We start from the raw sequence: 14,679 nt of genomic DNA, 5'->3' as shown, positions 1-14,679 counted from the left end.
AATCAATAATAAAAACAACAGTCTAAAAAGTGTAACAACACACTTTATTTTCAGTAACGTGCATTATTTATGTAACACGAAAAAATGTAACATGCATTTTTTTAATAATCAAAAATTGCAGATCCACAAAACACAACAAAAATGCAGACTAAAAAAGTGTAGATTTGCAAACAAAAATGTAAAAACCATACTTATTCACCTTCTTGAACAAGATCTGAAACAAATTTTACACAGAAAATTGATGCAATCAATAATAAAAAAACAAACCCATAAAACAAGAACTTAAAAACCTCCATCTTCTTGAACAAAAAAAATAGCAGATCCACAAACCACAACAAAAAACAAATTAAAAACATTCATCTTCTTGAACAAAAAACAAAGTTGCAGATTTACAAAATACAAAAAAAAAATGATAAATCAAGAAATTAAAAACATTCATCTTCTTAAACAAAAAAACAACAACATATCCAGAAAAAAGTTGCAGATCTACAAAATACAAAAAAATGAAGAACTACAAAATGCAAAAAAAAATTACAAATCTGAAAAAAAAAACTGAAAACAAACATACTTACGGACCTGGAGGATCTTCTAGATCTGGAACATCATGTTTAAACATCGAACATCTTTGGGGTCATCTTCAACATCGAACCGTCTTCACATCATCTTCAACCGGATTTGGAGGAGGATCTTCTAGATTTGGAATATCATGTTCAAAAATCGAACATCTGGATGATGATCTTCTAGATCTGGAGCACCTGGATGATGATCTTTTGAACTGGATCATCTTTTGGATTCAGATCACTTTTAGATCTGGATGAAGATCTTCAAGATCTGAATATGAATTAGATGATAGATGAAGAAGAACATGAAGATCTTCAAGATCTGAATATGAATTAGATATAAAGGGAGAGGGAGAGAAAGAGGGAAAAGTGTGTAAGAGAAGATAGATGAAGAAGAACATGAGATCTTTCAAAAGGAAGAGAGATGCACGTCAATTTATGTTAAAAAGGAAGAGAGAGAGTGCTTATTAATGTGGGAGATGTGATGTGGCTGTTACATTTTCTGTCATCATGCAAAATGACGTATATACCCCTCGCTTATTAATGTGGGAGATGTGATGTGGCTGAATCCTAGCCACATGTGTGAGTTTTCAGGGTTTAGTCAACTGGAGTGGGTTTTCTCCTTATAATTAGCCTATATATATATATATATATATATATATGTGGGATCAGGAGAAACGCTCAAAAGTGTGAGAACGGTGAGAACGCATCCTAGCCCAACACGTGTCACGCGGCATAGAGAAGGGCAGAGGGGCTTTTTTTGTCCTTTTATCTTATGCTTTTACAGTTCCGCTTTTTCGAATATTGTTTTAATTTTTGGGGTTTAAGATTTTTGGCGTTAACCAAATTCAATAATTAATGGCGTTTAATGGTTTCATCGTATTAACATTTTGGCGTTTATGGCGTTTATTCAAATCGTATGCCATTGGAACCCATGGTGGTCAGGAAATCTATCTGAATGGCGTTTTCAAGGCGTTTTAAAAAGATGGCGCATTGTTCTATTATTTTTTATAAACATTTTGGCGTTTGTGGTATCTTGGTGTTTCACAATTGTTATATTATATTTCAGCTACAGTAAAAAAAATACAAGCGAAGAAATTAAATTAAAGATCTTAATCGGATCTCTCTTCACAATCTTCACTGTCATCAGTCTCTCTGTTCTTTAATAGTACAAGAACTGTCACAAAAAATATGACGTTTTATGTAAAACTTAACAAACCCATCAGTTTGATTTTTTTGTCTGCTCGTCTGTTGAAGTGGCTTTTTTTGTGGTTGTTTGGGGACATAGATCTATGACGTGTGGGTGGGTTTTTCGCTTTTTCTTCATGTTGATCTTCATCTTTATAATCATCTCACTCTTCAGTGTCATTTATCTCTTCTCCTCATCCAAGCCTTCTTCAAGAACAAAAAAAAAAAAAAATACAAAATGCCATATGACTGGCATCAGCATCTTTTTCTTGAATTTTTGTCCATCTCATGCAGCAAAATCTTACTGAGTTACTCGACTCCGCTAACAATTCATTCAGTGAAACTTCACGAATAACAATACTGAATATCCAAGAAAGCATATTAGCCATCTTTGATTTTTTTTGGTGTTTTATAGTGAGTGGTATTTAGTAGTATTGGCGTTTGTTTTTTTTTTGGTTTGATCAAATGGAAGTTGCTGAGACGGTAGGTGTATCATTTTATAGGATCTCTTTTTGGCGGCTAAGTTAGGCAGTGCGTTATTATAATAAAGTATTAGTCTTTTCAGTTACTGTTTGTAGTTATTGTTTTTCACAAGCTTTATCTCTGAAGTCTGTAACACGTCCCATCTTTCAATTTTGGCGTTTTAGATTCTAATATAATAAATTTTCACTATCTTCAGTATTATCGATTTGCAGTTACTGTTTCTAGTTACATTTTCAAGTTTGTTTTTTATTTATTTTATTATTCTATTTTTTTTTTGGTTTTTTATAATACTTTTTCCAAAGTAATTTTATGATGGTTTGATAAACGCCAAAGGTGTAAGACATTTGGCTTTTTGGCGTTTTTATTAAATATGACGTTGTTATTATGTAACAATCAACTGAAAGAGAAAAATAAACAAAATAAATATTGATCTTCCAAATCTTCACTGTCACCAGTCTCTTTCTTTTTTTGAAGCATCTTCACTGGCTGTTTCGAATTTCGTATGATTTTTTTTTATTTTTGTTTTTTGAAGTAGTTTTTTTGTCGCCGTTTGGAAACACAAAGTCTGAAATCAGCCTATTTTTCTATAATTTTTGTCCATCTCATGCAGGAAAATGTTATTGAGTTTACACCCTTCAGCCAAAATGCTATCTTTTTTGGCATTTTACCGAGAAAAAGAATGCCACAAAATACACCATCTTAAAACTGTAAATTTGATCATGCTAAAATCAATTAAGTGTTGTTGTATGGTGATGGATAACATTATTAATCCTCAGTTAAGAAAGATAACTGACAATGTTGTCCACCCCATACAGCTACAGTTTATTGACAACAATATATTTGATGTTTGGGTTTTCTGGCGTTTATCAGACGAATGGTATATATTAAGTATGGCGTTTGGGGGTTTTGTTGTGTGTTTTTAATTGAAGGTCTGAGTTGTTGTATATATAGGATTTTTTTTGGCGGCTTTTTTAGGCGGGATTTTACTATAATTAAGTTTGGTGTTTTATATCTAATGGCGTTTTTAGTTAGAATGGTGTGTGATTTTGTTTTGGCGTTTTATTTTCATGAGATGACGTTTTGTTTAGAGTAGTCAAAAGACGCTTTTACTCTTAATGAAGCGCGTCCACGTAATAAAATTGATGTTATTTACGAAAATGCCACCGCGCCAATCTAGTCCATAGACTGTTTTGATCGGACGATCCATAAGCGTTCTCACCGTTCTCACACTTTCCACCGTTTTCTCTAAATCCCGACCCTACATATATATATAGGAACGGGATCAGGAGAAAACGCTCAAAAGTGTGAGAACGGTGAGAACGCATCCTGGCCTAACACGTGGCGCGGGACATGATCAGGATCCGAGGGGTTTTTTTGTCTTTTAAATCTTCTTTTATTTTCCTAACGCGCTATAACATTTTCTAGCGCCTATGATTTTTTTGGCGTTAATTGTATTTATTAAACTTTTTGGCGTTGAATTAATTTTTTTGTGTCACATAGATAATTTTTAGCGTTATAGCGTTTTTTGGTCAATTTTTTGGCGTTTGTGGCGTTTTGGATAATATTCACTACGAGTCATTAATATTTTCATAAGTTAACAATAAGACCAAATGTTTTTTTTTTTGGCGTTTAATGAATTTTTTGGCGTTTAATACATTTGACTAGTTGCTTTGCCAGCACCCGTTCTCACAGTTTTCACACTACTAGCGTTTTGGTGTTTGTAGTTTTGGCGTTTTATATAATAATGTATTTTATTTGTAGAGAATTAGATAACAAAACAACAGATAACTTGATAACAAAACAATATAAAATGAAAAAAAAATAAAAATAGTAATCTAATTTCTCTTCCGAATCTTCACTGTCATTCGTTCCTTCTTCTTGAATTTGTTTTGGCGTGTTAAACCTTTTGAATACCTTAGCTAGATGCCAACTTTCCTACATAAACCCCGTCTTTTTTAGACGAAGCTGCTTAGTGGCATCCTGTTTTTTGGTGTGATATTCTTGTTTGGTGGCATGTTATTAAAGATCAACTCTTGCTTGATGCTATTTGTAATAATGGAGTCCAAAATAGCATTTTACCCTTGTGTTGATCCCTTTTTTCCATGCTTATATTCATCAAGAACAAAGCTCACATGATGGCATATCACTGTCATCAGTCTCTTTTTCTTGAATATTTGTCCATCTCATTCAGCAAAATATTATTGAGATAACCCTCTCAGAAGAAGAATCCATTCAGTGAAAGCTTTGTCATCTGTGGTTTTTTAACTAACATTTTTTGGCGTTTTAAAGTGAGTGGTTTCTAGAGGATACGGCGTTTGTGTTTTCTGGGTGTGATCAATTTCATTGTGTATAGGCCCCTCTCTTACAGGAGTTTTTTGGCGCGTAGTTTAGGCGGGACTTTTTTATTGTAATAAATGATAGTAATAAAGTAACTGTCTTTTCAGTTACTGTTTTTGTATTTACTGTGTTGATCAGTTTTTTATCAGTTTTATAGGTGATAGACGTCACATCTTCTAAGTTTGGCGTTTTTTTAAATGGCGTTATGCAGACCAAGATGACAAAATACAATAACGGAGTAAATAAAATATTAAGCAGGAAAAATATTTTTTGTTATTTTTGGCGTTTTGTAAGGAATAACCATTTTTAGTATTTTTTTTGGCGTTTTGCTAATAAAGAGATAAATATATCATTTAATTATCTTAAAAAAAGAAGATTACACAGAAGAAAAAAAAGAGGAAAAAATTAAAAGCCTTCATTAGAAGGTACTTTAATCGAAAAGTATCTATCACTTGCGTCATCTTTTTCCTCCTCGGAGTCTTCATCTGGATCTTCATCCATGTCATCACCTTCACCTTCATCAGCTTCTTGTTCATGAAGATTCTGAAGCCTCCACTTGAACATGTCTTGCATTAACTCTAATTTTGAGTCTATTTATGTGTTGGTACAAGTGGCGTTATGCAATTCTTCCATGAAACCAAGACGCTGCTTTGTCATGATGTTTTCTAGCCAGTAGACTTCCTGCTCTCCGCTGTCGTATGTAACGGTCACCATGTCTGTTTCATCATCAAAACGCCATGATGTCATGACAGTGTCCGGCTTCACATCTGCTTTGCTTGGTCCAAATTTCCTTGTTAATGCTTTCATAAGCATATGTGTTTCATGGCATTCGTTGTCTAGAGCGATGTCAAGGGATAAGATTCCCCTCTGTATGTCTTCTTCCATCTTCAGAATTGCCCTGACCGTCTTAACATACACCTTCCTTCTGTTGTCAAACGGAGTACGAATCGCCTGATTGCCAGAGTGTATCTCCACGAAACAATTGTTGTCATTTTTGGCGTTTTGGTTAAGTTAGCGTTTTTGGTTAAAGATGTTTTTTTTTTTTTTTTTTTTTTTTGCAGAAATGGATAGATTGAAGTGATTATGGAAGCTATGTTTTACCTCGTTTATATAATGATGTTTTTGGCGCGTAATTTTGGAGGGAATTTTCTTATAATAAATGTTAATAACTGAAATTCAGTTACTGTGTTGTTTCCTCTTCCTGTAATATCCAACGTGTTTTATGACTAATTTTTGGCGTTTTGTTTTTAATGGCATTTTGTTTTTTTGAATGGTGTGTTATCATTTGATGGCGTTTTGAATATGAGCGGTAAAAGACCCTTTTACCCTTAATGAAGCGCGTCCCACATAATAAAATTGATGTTATTTACGAAAACGCCACTGCGCAATCTAGTCCATGGATTGTTTTGATCGGACGACCCATAAGCGTTCTCACCGTTCTCACACTTTTCACCGTTTTCTCTAAATTCTGACCATATATATATATATATATATATATATATATATATATATATATATATATATATATATATATATATATTATAGAGTTATTTGACTTTTATTGCGAAACATGTGTTTTCTCATGGTTGTCACACCCCCAAAATACCACATGCGGAAACCACCGCGAGGCGTGTGATGTACCAGGATCTAGCCGCTAATCACATTGAACTAACAGTAATATAATAAATTCGAAATATCATTCAACATGAAAAGTGTAATTCAAAACATCTGATTAAAAAAATATACGTTTCAGCGGAAGCATTGAAATGTTTTCTAAGTATTTGAAATCACATTATTCATAAAACCTTGCATGACGTTAACGTGTCAAAAAACGACACGACCCATGACATCCTCTACTACCCTGATTGCAAGCTCCGTTTCATGAAGTCACTTAACGACCTGCAAGCATGCAGAAAAAGTGTCTCAGCGTAAAGTTAGCGAGTTCACAGTTTTGTTTAAAGCAAAGTTGGTAAATGTTTAGTTTAAAGACATGCCAATAATAAACTCGATACCGAAGTGATGTCTGTTTGTTTGCCCTCATCAACGTCTATCAACGTTGGCCATGTGGTTAAGGTCATTAGTTCACGCCCGTCCTCCCAGGTACGGTGTTAGGTTGTCAAACCTAATAGCGCTATCAACTAATACCCCATTGCCTTCCAGGCAACTAGCTCGGTAGTAAGTAGGGACTTTCGTGATAGAGTTGAGTTTATGAACTAACATCGAAATTAAACCACAACATTTGTAAAAAGTATTCCTCCAAGGAATAATAGTTTGAAAAGTATTCCTTCCAGGAATAATAGTTTGTTGGTTTGTCCCCCCGGGACGCATGCTTGTGAAAAAATAGTGAACTCGCCTTGGTTTGCTCGGTTTGTGTTTACGTACTTCTAGCATTAATAATATGTTAGGCCCGTTACACGCGACCTAATGTACAGTGGCGGACCCAGGAATTTTTCCATGGGGGTACGGAACATTTTTAAAAATTTTAGGCCCCTAGGTATATGAGTAAAAAAATCGGTTCGTATCGGGTCGGGTCGGGTCGGGTCATGTAAAACAAACGAACATCAAACTAAATTTATATAATAATCAAAAGCATGTAAACTTTGTTACAAACATAATTAAAACGTCGACGCCCTACGGGTTTTCATTTTTGGAAATCTATCCAAAACATCATTTAAAACTAAATTTTTATACAATTCTTTCTCTATATAACATAAGTTCATCGCTCCATAACATAATGTTTCAATTTTAGTTTTCAACTATTCAAGCCTAGAAATCATAACGTTAGTTGTAATCACCCTAAAAATATATAAACAACATAATCGCCCTAAAAATCATCTAAAAAACCATAAAAAACGTCAAAACACACAAAATTTCAAACCTATTTAACAACTTTATTACCTTTTTTTCTCCTATAATATCAACCAAAATCATCAAAATAACAAAGAAACTTACCCGTGTTCGGATTCCGGTTAGATTTGGTGTCAAACGACGGTGGTATGGTGGCTGATTACGGTGGTCGCCGGCTGCTGGACTGTTGTCGCTGGGTGATGTTGTTCGTTGGCAGTGCAGGGACGCAAGAGAAGGAGAGAGCGGGAGAGAATTTCTAAAGGTTTTGGGCTTTAATTATTTTATTATAGTTTGAAATATTGTTGGGTTTGGTTAATAGGCTAAGACTTAGTGGGCTAGCTAGTTAGGAATTATAAGTAGGTAAATGTATGGGTATTTGGGTTTAGTTAGTTAGATATTAAAAGTTATATAATTTAGGTAGGATTTTTTTTTTAAATATGAGTTTACAAAAAAAAATTAAAATATAAACTGATAACACTTTTTACCTAAGGGTGCGTTCAAAGGTGCGGTCGAAAAATCCAAGGGGTGCGGACGAAAAATTCCAAGGGGTGCGGACGGGATTTTCGACAGAATTTAACACTAAATTTTTTTTTCCCCGAGGGTGCGTCCGCCCACCTTGAAGTAGGCTTGGGTCCGCCCCTGCTAATGTACAATAAATGTAAGTACGCATGTGTGTAGGGTTATGCAATACCCTAATCGTATCGTCCAAACAACCCATTATCACAGTCTATTGATTTTAGCATACAATGACACACGGTATTAACACACATTAAGTTCTCTAGTTAATATATGTCAACCGTCCAACAAATTAATATACATTCGGCCCATATAAACTTCCAACTACCTTTCAAAAAAATATAAACTTCCAACTACTCAATCATAAAACATTAATATCGACCCACATAATTATAAAAGCTCTCGACCCACTCAATCATAAACTTCCAACTAGTAGGCATGAAGTAAATTCAAAATGTATACAATTAATCCGGACAACTAGATTCAATTCAGTAGGCATTATTGCTATTTAAAATTGGGAACTATATAATATCACCACATAGAACATGATGCACATAGAATAAGGTTGAGAGGGGCACTCCTCTCTTAGGGGAGTGACCTTTCTTATACACACCCAATCAGCACGCGCCACGTCAACTTCCCTCTTAAGTCCCCATTTTGCACTCAAACGTTGGCATCACTCCACTCACACAATTATTTTTTTATAAAAAAAGAAGAAAAAAATATGATTGGTGGAAAAAATGTGGACCCACATTAACAAACAATTACCCCCTCTCTCTCTCCTCTCTCTCAATCGGTGAGTACACACCGCTCCCCCATTCCGCTTCCCCTCCCCGAATTGATGACGGCTGTGTTCCCGCTCGGGGACTTCACTCCCCGCTCCCCTCCCCGAGAAGTGCCCCGCTCACCGTAAGGTAAAATCTGAATTATTTAGTAGTACTACATACTGACATACAATTTGAAGGAATCTTGGACTTTTCTATAATTTCTCTTTTTTTTTTTATTTGGACAATCCACTCAAGATGGGTTCGAGCCCCACCATTATATATATATTGATTTCGAGTGACGATGAATAGTAACTTCATTTTTATAATAATATATAGCTTTTTATTATTTTATTATTTTATTATTTAATATATTATAATAGTTTATTATTATATTTACTTTTAATAACATATTTTTCTCTTTTTTAAACATCTATTTCCTTTACCTTTTTTTAGTAATTGTTTTTTCTTTTTTTAACATATATATTATATATATATATATATATATATATATTATACATATTAATAGAAAGAGATCATGAACAGTGTTTTTTTAATATTGTTTTTTTCTAGGTTTTTATTATTATATTGTTTTATTAGTTTAATTGATTTAAACATATATTTTTATATAACTTTTAAGATACGATCAAAGTACCAGTTATCAAACAAGAAATCATAAAAATGAATGTATAATGATACCGATGTTATTCAGTACGGTATGATAGTGATACAATATTAATTCATCAAAAAAAGCAAAAAACACTAAAAATAAATATTGATACGGATATAGATGTTATTCAATGGGTTTTGATAGAATTTGGTATGATAGCGACACAATATCCGTTTAAAAATATACATCGTAATGTTGAAATAAAAAGAGGGGAACAACTGTTTTTTTTTTTCAATATTGCTTTTTCTAAGGTTTTATTATTTTATTGGTTTATTACTTTAATTAATTTAAGTATATTTTGTTCTCTCATATAACTTTTAAGATACGATCAAAGTACCCGTTATCAAATAGGAAACAATAAAACGAAATGTATACCAGTATCAATGATGTTCGGTACAATATGGTAGCGATATTTTTTCTAAGGTTTTATTATTTTATTGGTTTATTAATTTAATTGATTTAAGTATATTTTTTTCTCTCATATAACTTTTAAGATACGATCAAAGTATTTGTTATCAAACAGGAAACAATAAAACGGAATGTATACCGGTACCGATGATGTTCGGTACAATATGGTAGCGATACATTATTAGTTTATTGAAAGCAAAAAAAACTAAAAGAGTAAAATGCACGGATAGTCCATGTGGTTTGGTGAAATTTCACTTTTAGTCCCCAACTTTTCAGAATTACACTCTTAGTTCTTGTGGTTTGACAAGTTGTTACTCGGATAATCCCTAAAGCGGATGAATGTTACTCGGATAGTCCTTGTGGTTTGACAAGTTGTTACTTGGATAGTCCTTGTCATTTCACACCCACTTAACCAGAAAATCTAACCCCCGTCCGCTTCGGGGACTATCCAAGTAACAACTTGTCAAACCACAGGGACTAAGAGTGTAATTTTAAAAAGTTGGGGACTAAAGATGAAATTTCACCAAACCACAGGGACTATCCGTGCATTTTACTCAAACTAAAAATAAAAAAAAATATTGTTACCGATACAAAATGTTGTTCAATTGGTTTCAATTGGTACGATAGTGGCTGAATATCCGTTATCAAAAAAAATATCGTAATGTTGAAATAAAATAAACATAAAATGCAAGTGAACCGAACAGATATCAACTGAACAACATATATTGGTACCATATCAATATGTGTTTTTTTGTTTTCGATCGATGTAGTGTTTTCTCTTTCAATTACTATATCGAGTATAGGTACTGTAACGAATCAAATTGATACCGACTTAATCCCCGCCGCAAAGCACGGGGGAATATCACTAGTATATATTGATTTCGAGGGACGATGAATAGTAACTTCATTTTTATAATAATATATAGTTTTTTATTATTTTATTATTTTATTATTTAATATATTATAATAGTTTATTTTTATATTTACTTTTAATAAAATATTTTTCTCTTTTTTAAACATCTATTTCCTTTACCTTTTTTTAATAATTGTTTTTTTTAACATATATTAATTTATCGATTAGTTTGATACTTCTTTAATAAGTTACGTTTATAACTTATTTCTAAAAACTTAAGTACATAGTTGTGCTTGATTTCTTTCCCTGACATTCCGTTATAAGTTTTGTTAAAACGAGGTTATATTCAAAATAAAGTATTTATTTGGTATCATAAAACGGTACGATGATAAACTAAATCGTTCTAAGGGTTTGACTTTCTAAACAACATGCTTTATTTTCAAATCACGTTTGTTTTACATTATCATTTGCTCGGTTTCGCCGCAACGCGCGATATAAAAAACTAGTTGTTTATTTAATTCTAGGTAAATGATATAAGCATTAAAAATTCAGGCCCATGTAATTCAAAAACTCAACCATTCACCTATTCAATTCAGACAACGAGCATACAATACTAAATGGAAAGAAATAGCATATTGGAATCGGTATGTGTTTGTTTACTCTTTAAAAAACATAACATATGCGGATTTTTTGTAAATTTTTTGTAAATAGGCCTATATTGAATTTGGTATGTGTTTGTTTACTGTTTAAAAAAAATAAGATATATATATCGGATTTTTTTAAATGACGTACCCCTCGAAATCACGGGCCTTGTGCGAAGGTCCTCCCCGCACACCATTATAGCCGCCCATCTTAAAGGCACATGTTCAGGATGATTTGTTAATTCGCTGGACACCACACAATTTTGGATTATATAAACAACTTTGGACAAAATCATGATTGCATAAATTCAATTTGATACTTTCTACAAGTTCGGACCCAATAAGGATAAATAAATTCGGACCCTTTCTTTAATATTCAACAAATGCGGGTATGGAAAAACAAGTTAAGTTCGGATGTTCTAATTTCTTCTTCAATTAACAAGTGCGGACAACCTATGTTACATAAGTTCGGACTTCCTTTAATGCTTACCAAGTTCGGACACATATCTCTTCAACACAAACTCGGACATCTTGTAAAAACTATTAAGTCCTGACTACTACTGTATACGTTCGGACATATAACTAAGTCCGGACCCCTTTAAGGATCTTGTAAATTCAGACATGCTCAGTAAGAACAAATGCGGACATATCATCCTAATACAAATTCGGACGCTCTGATTTTGATACAAGTTCGGACACCCTTCTAAATGCGGACCACCTTATCATTTACTCATCTTAAATTCTGACCCTTATATATTAACAAGTCCGGATCCCTTAAAAGTTACCAAGTAAACTAAGGTGGAACATCTCCAAAACTTTTTGTTTTGGAAGAACTTTTATGTAAATCTTTATAAACTTGCTTTTACTCATTCAAACTTGCACCCATCTTGCTTCTAACCAAATCTATGGTTATGAGGCTTGATTAGGGTTGATTATCATGAGTTTAGAAGTGCAAACACTCTCTAAACCTTCTATTTTGACAAGGTTTTAGATGACCTACAAGTAGGGGTGGCAAAATGGGTGGGTTGGACAGGTTTGGGTAATGGGTTAGGATGGGTATGGCTTAGGATGGATTTGGGTTAGGATTGGTTTATTAAGAAATGGGTTAGGATGAGTTTAGGTCAAGATGAGTTTTTATCAAAATAGATTTGGGCATGATAGGATAAAAATATGAATAAATAAAAAAGATCAAAAAAAAATTTTAAAATCAAAAAAATTAGAAAAAAAAAGTAAAGAGTTAATTGCTAAATTCGTCCCTGAGGTTTGACTCAAATTGCTAGATCAGTCCAAAATCAAGTTTTGTTGCTAAAACAGTCATTGGCCCTAATTTATGTTGCTAATTCAGTCCAATTAATAGGAGTTAATTGCTAAATTCGTCCCTAAGGTTTGACTCAAATTGCTAATTTAGTCCAATCATTTTCCCTTTCAATGGACTGAATTAGCAACATAAATTAGGGCCAATGACTGTTTTAGCAACAAAACTTGATTTTGGACTAATCTAGCAATTTGAGTCAAACCTCAGGGATGAATTTAGCAATTAACTCAAAAGTAAAAAAAATCAAAAAATCAAAAAAATTAAAAAAATCAAAAAATCAAAAAAAATTAAAAAAAATAATAAACAATAAAAAAACCACATGTATCCATTTAGTAACCCCTATAAGCATATAATAAAAAATAAAAAAACCACATTAGTGTCACTATATTCTCTCCTCACCCAAATCTCGGTATCATCATCTTTTAAACAAACCACGACACCCAACTTGGCTTCGGCAACTCAATGATAGAAAAAACCTCAGAGCTCAATTCGAATTTCATTATATAGTGATAAAAATTTTCCACTCGTCGGACCCAGTGCAATGCTCCATCGAAGAGACAGTGGCTTGATTTCACAACTGAAAAGAGATCTTGAGGGAAAAAGCAAAAGTAGAAACTGAAACAGCAAAGAAACACAAAAGTATTATCCACAAAGAAACGGAAAACATGAATCGAAAAATTAGTAAAACTGAGGTGACATAAGACAGATTAGAAGTTGGTTGCTAAATTTATGCAACGTGCCCTGGATACAAGTACAAAACACCTAACATATTGAATCTAAACTCATTTAATCTAAGCATATTGAAAGCTAAACCGCGAATAACTTAGCGAATCGCTTCGACGAACATAAAATTCAAACAAAATTAGCAGCTGAGAAAAGGAGATTTACCTGCGAAGTAGCTGCAATAGAACGACGGTACCGGCGAGTGGAGAGAAAAGTGTGAGGGTTTGGTTGACGACAGGCGGGAATTGGGTGAAATAGGGGGGAAGAACAGAAAAAACCACATATTCCAATCAACTATGAGTGATGATTTTGGGAATTCGATCGTTGGATGGACAGATTTGTTGTGAATTAGGGTTTGATGTTTAGTAATTGAAGAACCTAATCCCCAATTAACGTTGTGTTCAACTGTTTCTATTTTGGGTTCCAAACTCCTTTTATTATCTTGGCCCATCCTGACCATTGGGTTTTTCTTTCAGTTTTAAATTTACCCATCCTGACCCCTTTAACTATAAAGTCTTACCCAACTTAACCCATTGATTAGTTTTTTTTGCACCCAAATAAACCCAAACTTTCTTAGTTGGGTCCATTTTGCCACCTGAAGGGGTATGATCCCAGATCTCGCACCAACATGGTCGCGAGTAACCATTTCCCTTATCAAACACCCCTACTGGCAAGAACTTATCTGCGTCCGTGCGGGAACGCGCGAATGCAACAGTCGAATCCAATCGGTCAAGTGATGAGAAGACTTACCTTGTGTATGAAAATGGGTGTTACACATAGCGATGCGGCTTGGCACCGCATCATATGAACATTTTCGTCACGACAAGGGATCTAGGTAACAACAGTTACCACAAGCGGCGATGCGGCCCAGCACCGCATCCCGCACATGTCTTGACCAAAGCAAGGACACGGAAACAATGACAGTTATCGCGAGCAGCGATGCGGCCTGGCACTGCATCCTGCCTACAAGGCAAGTGGGACTGACACCTGAATAACAAGTGGCACCAATGACAGTTGCCTGTCATCCCACACGTAAGCAACAGACTGACACCGCAGTAGGACGTGGCATCACCTCCACAACCGACAAGCCTGACACACCTGCATAAGGGCTGCGCGTTGTCAGTCTAGCCACTCAATTACCCTCCTTCACTCCTCGGCTATAAATACCCATCCCGGACCAGGTTTGAGTTATCGCTTATCAACTCTCTCACTACTACTACTACTATCACACACTTTGCTTCTCAAGCAAATTACTGATTCTCACGCCGGAGAGTGGTAACAAGGAGCATCACCCACCCCATCCTCCTTGTTACGAGTCACGGTGTGTTTTCCTTGTGCAGGAGACAGATCGGCGGACGATCCAACCACCGATCC

The 14,679-nt window shown here is 34.3% G+C and overlaps 1 long non-coding RNA gene across 1 annotated transcript; it reads right to left on the bottom strand.

Moving 5' to 3' along the window:
- Positions 1-12,889: 12,889 nt before the first annotated feature.
- LOC110939479 lies at positions 12,890-13,719 on the bottom strand. Its single transcript, XR_002592288.2, has 2 exons — positions 13,471-13,719; positions 12,890-13,197 (listed from the first exon to the last, which is right to left on the bottom strand). It is a non-coding gene; the product is annotated as an uncharacterized LOC110939479 (long non-coding RNA).
- Between the last annotated feature and the right edge of the window lie 960 nt (positions 13,720-14,679).

Source organism: Helianthus annuus, chromosome 5, assembly GCF_002127325.2.
Source record: "Helianthus annuus cultivar XRQ/B chromosome 5, HanXRQr2.0-SUNRISE, whole genome shotgun sequence".
NCBI classification, from domain to species: Eukaryota; Viridiplantae; Streptophyta; class Magnoliopsida; order Asterales; family Asteraceae; genus Helianthus; species Helianthus annuus.
Note: the sequence above shows the minus strand (reverse complement) of the source record. Positions and strands in the feature narration are given on the sequence as shown.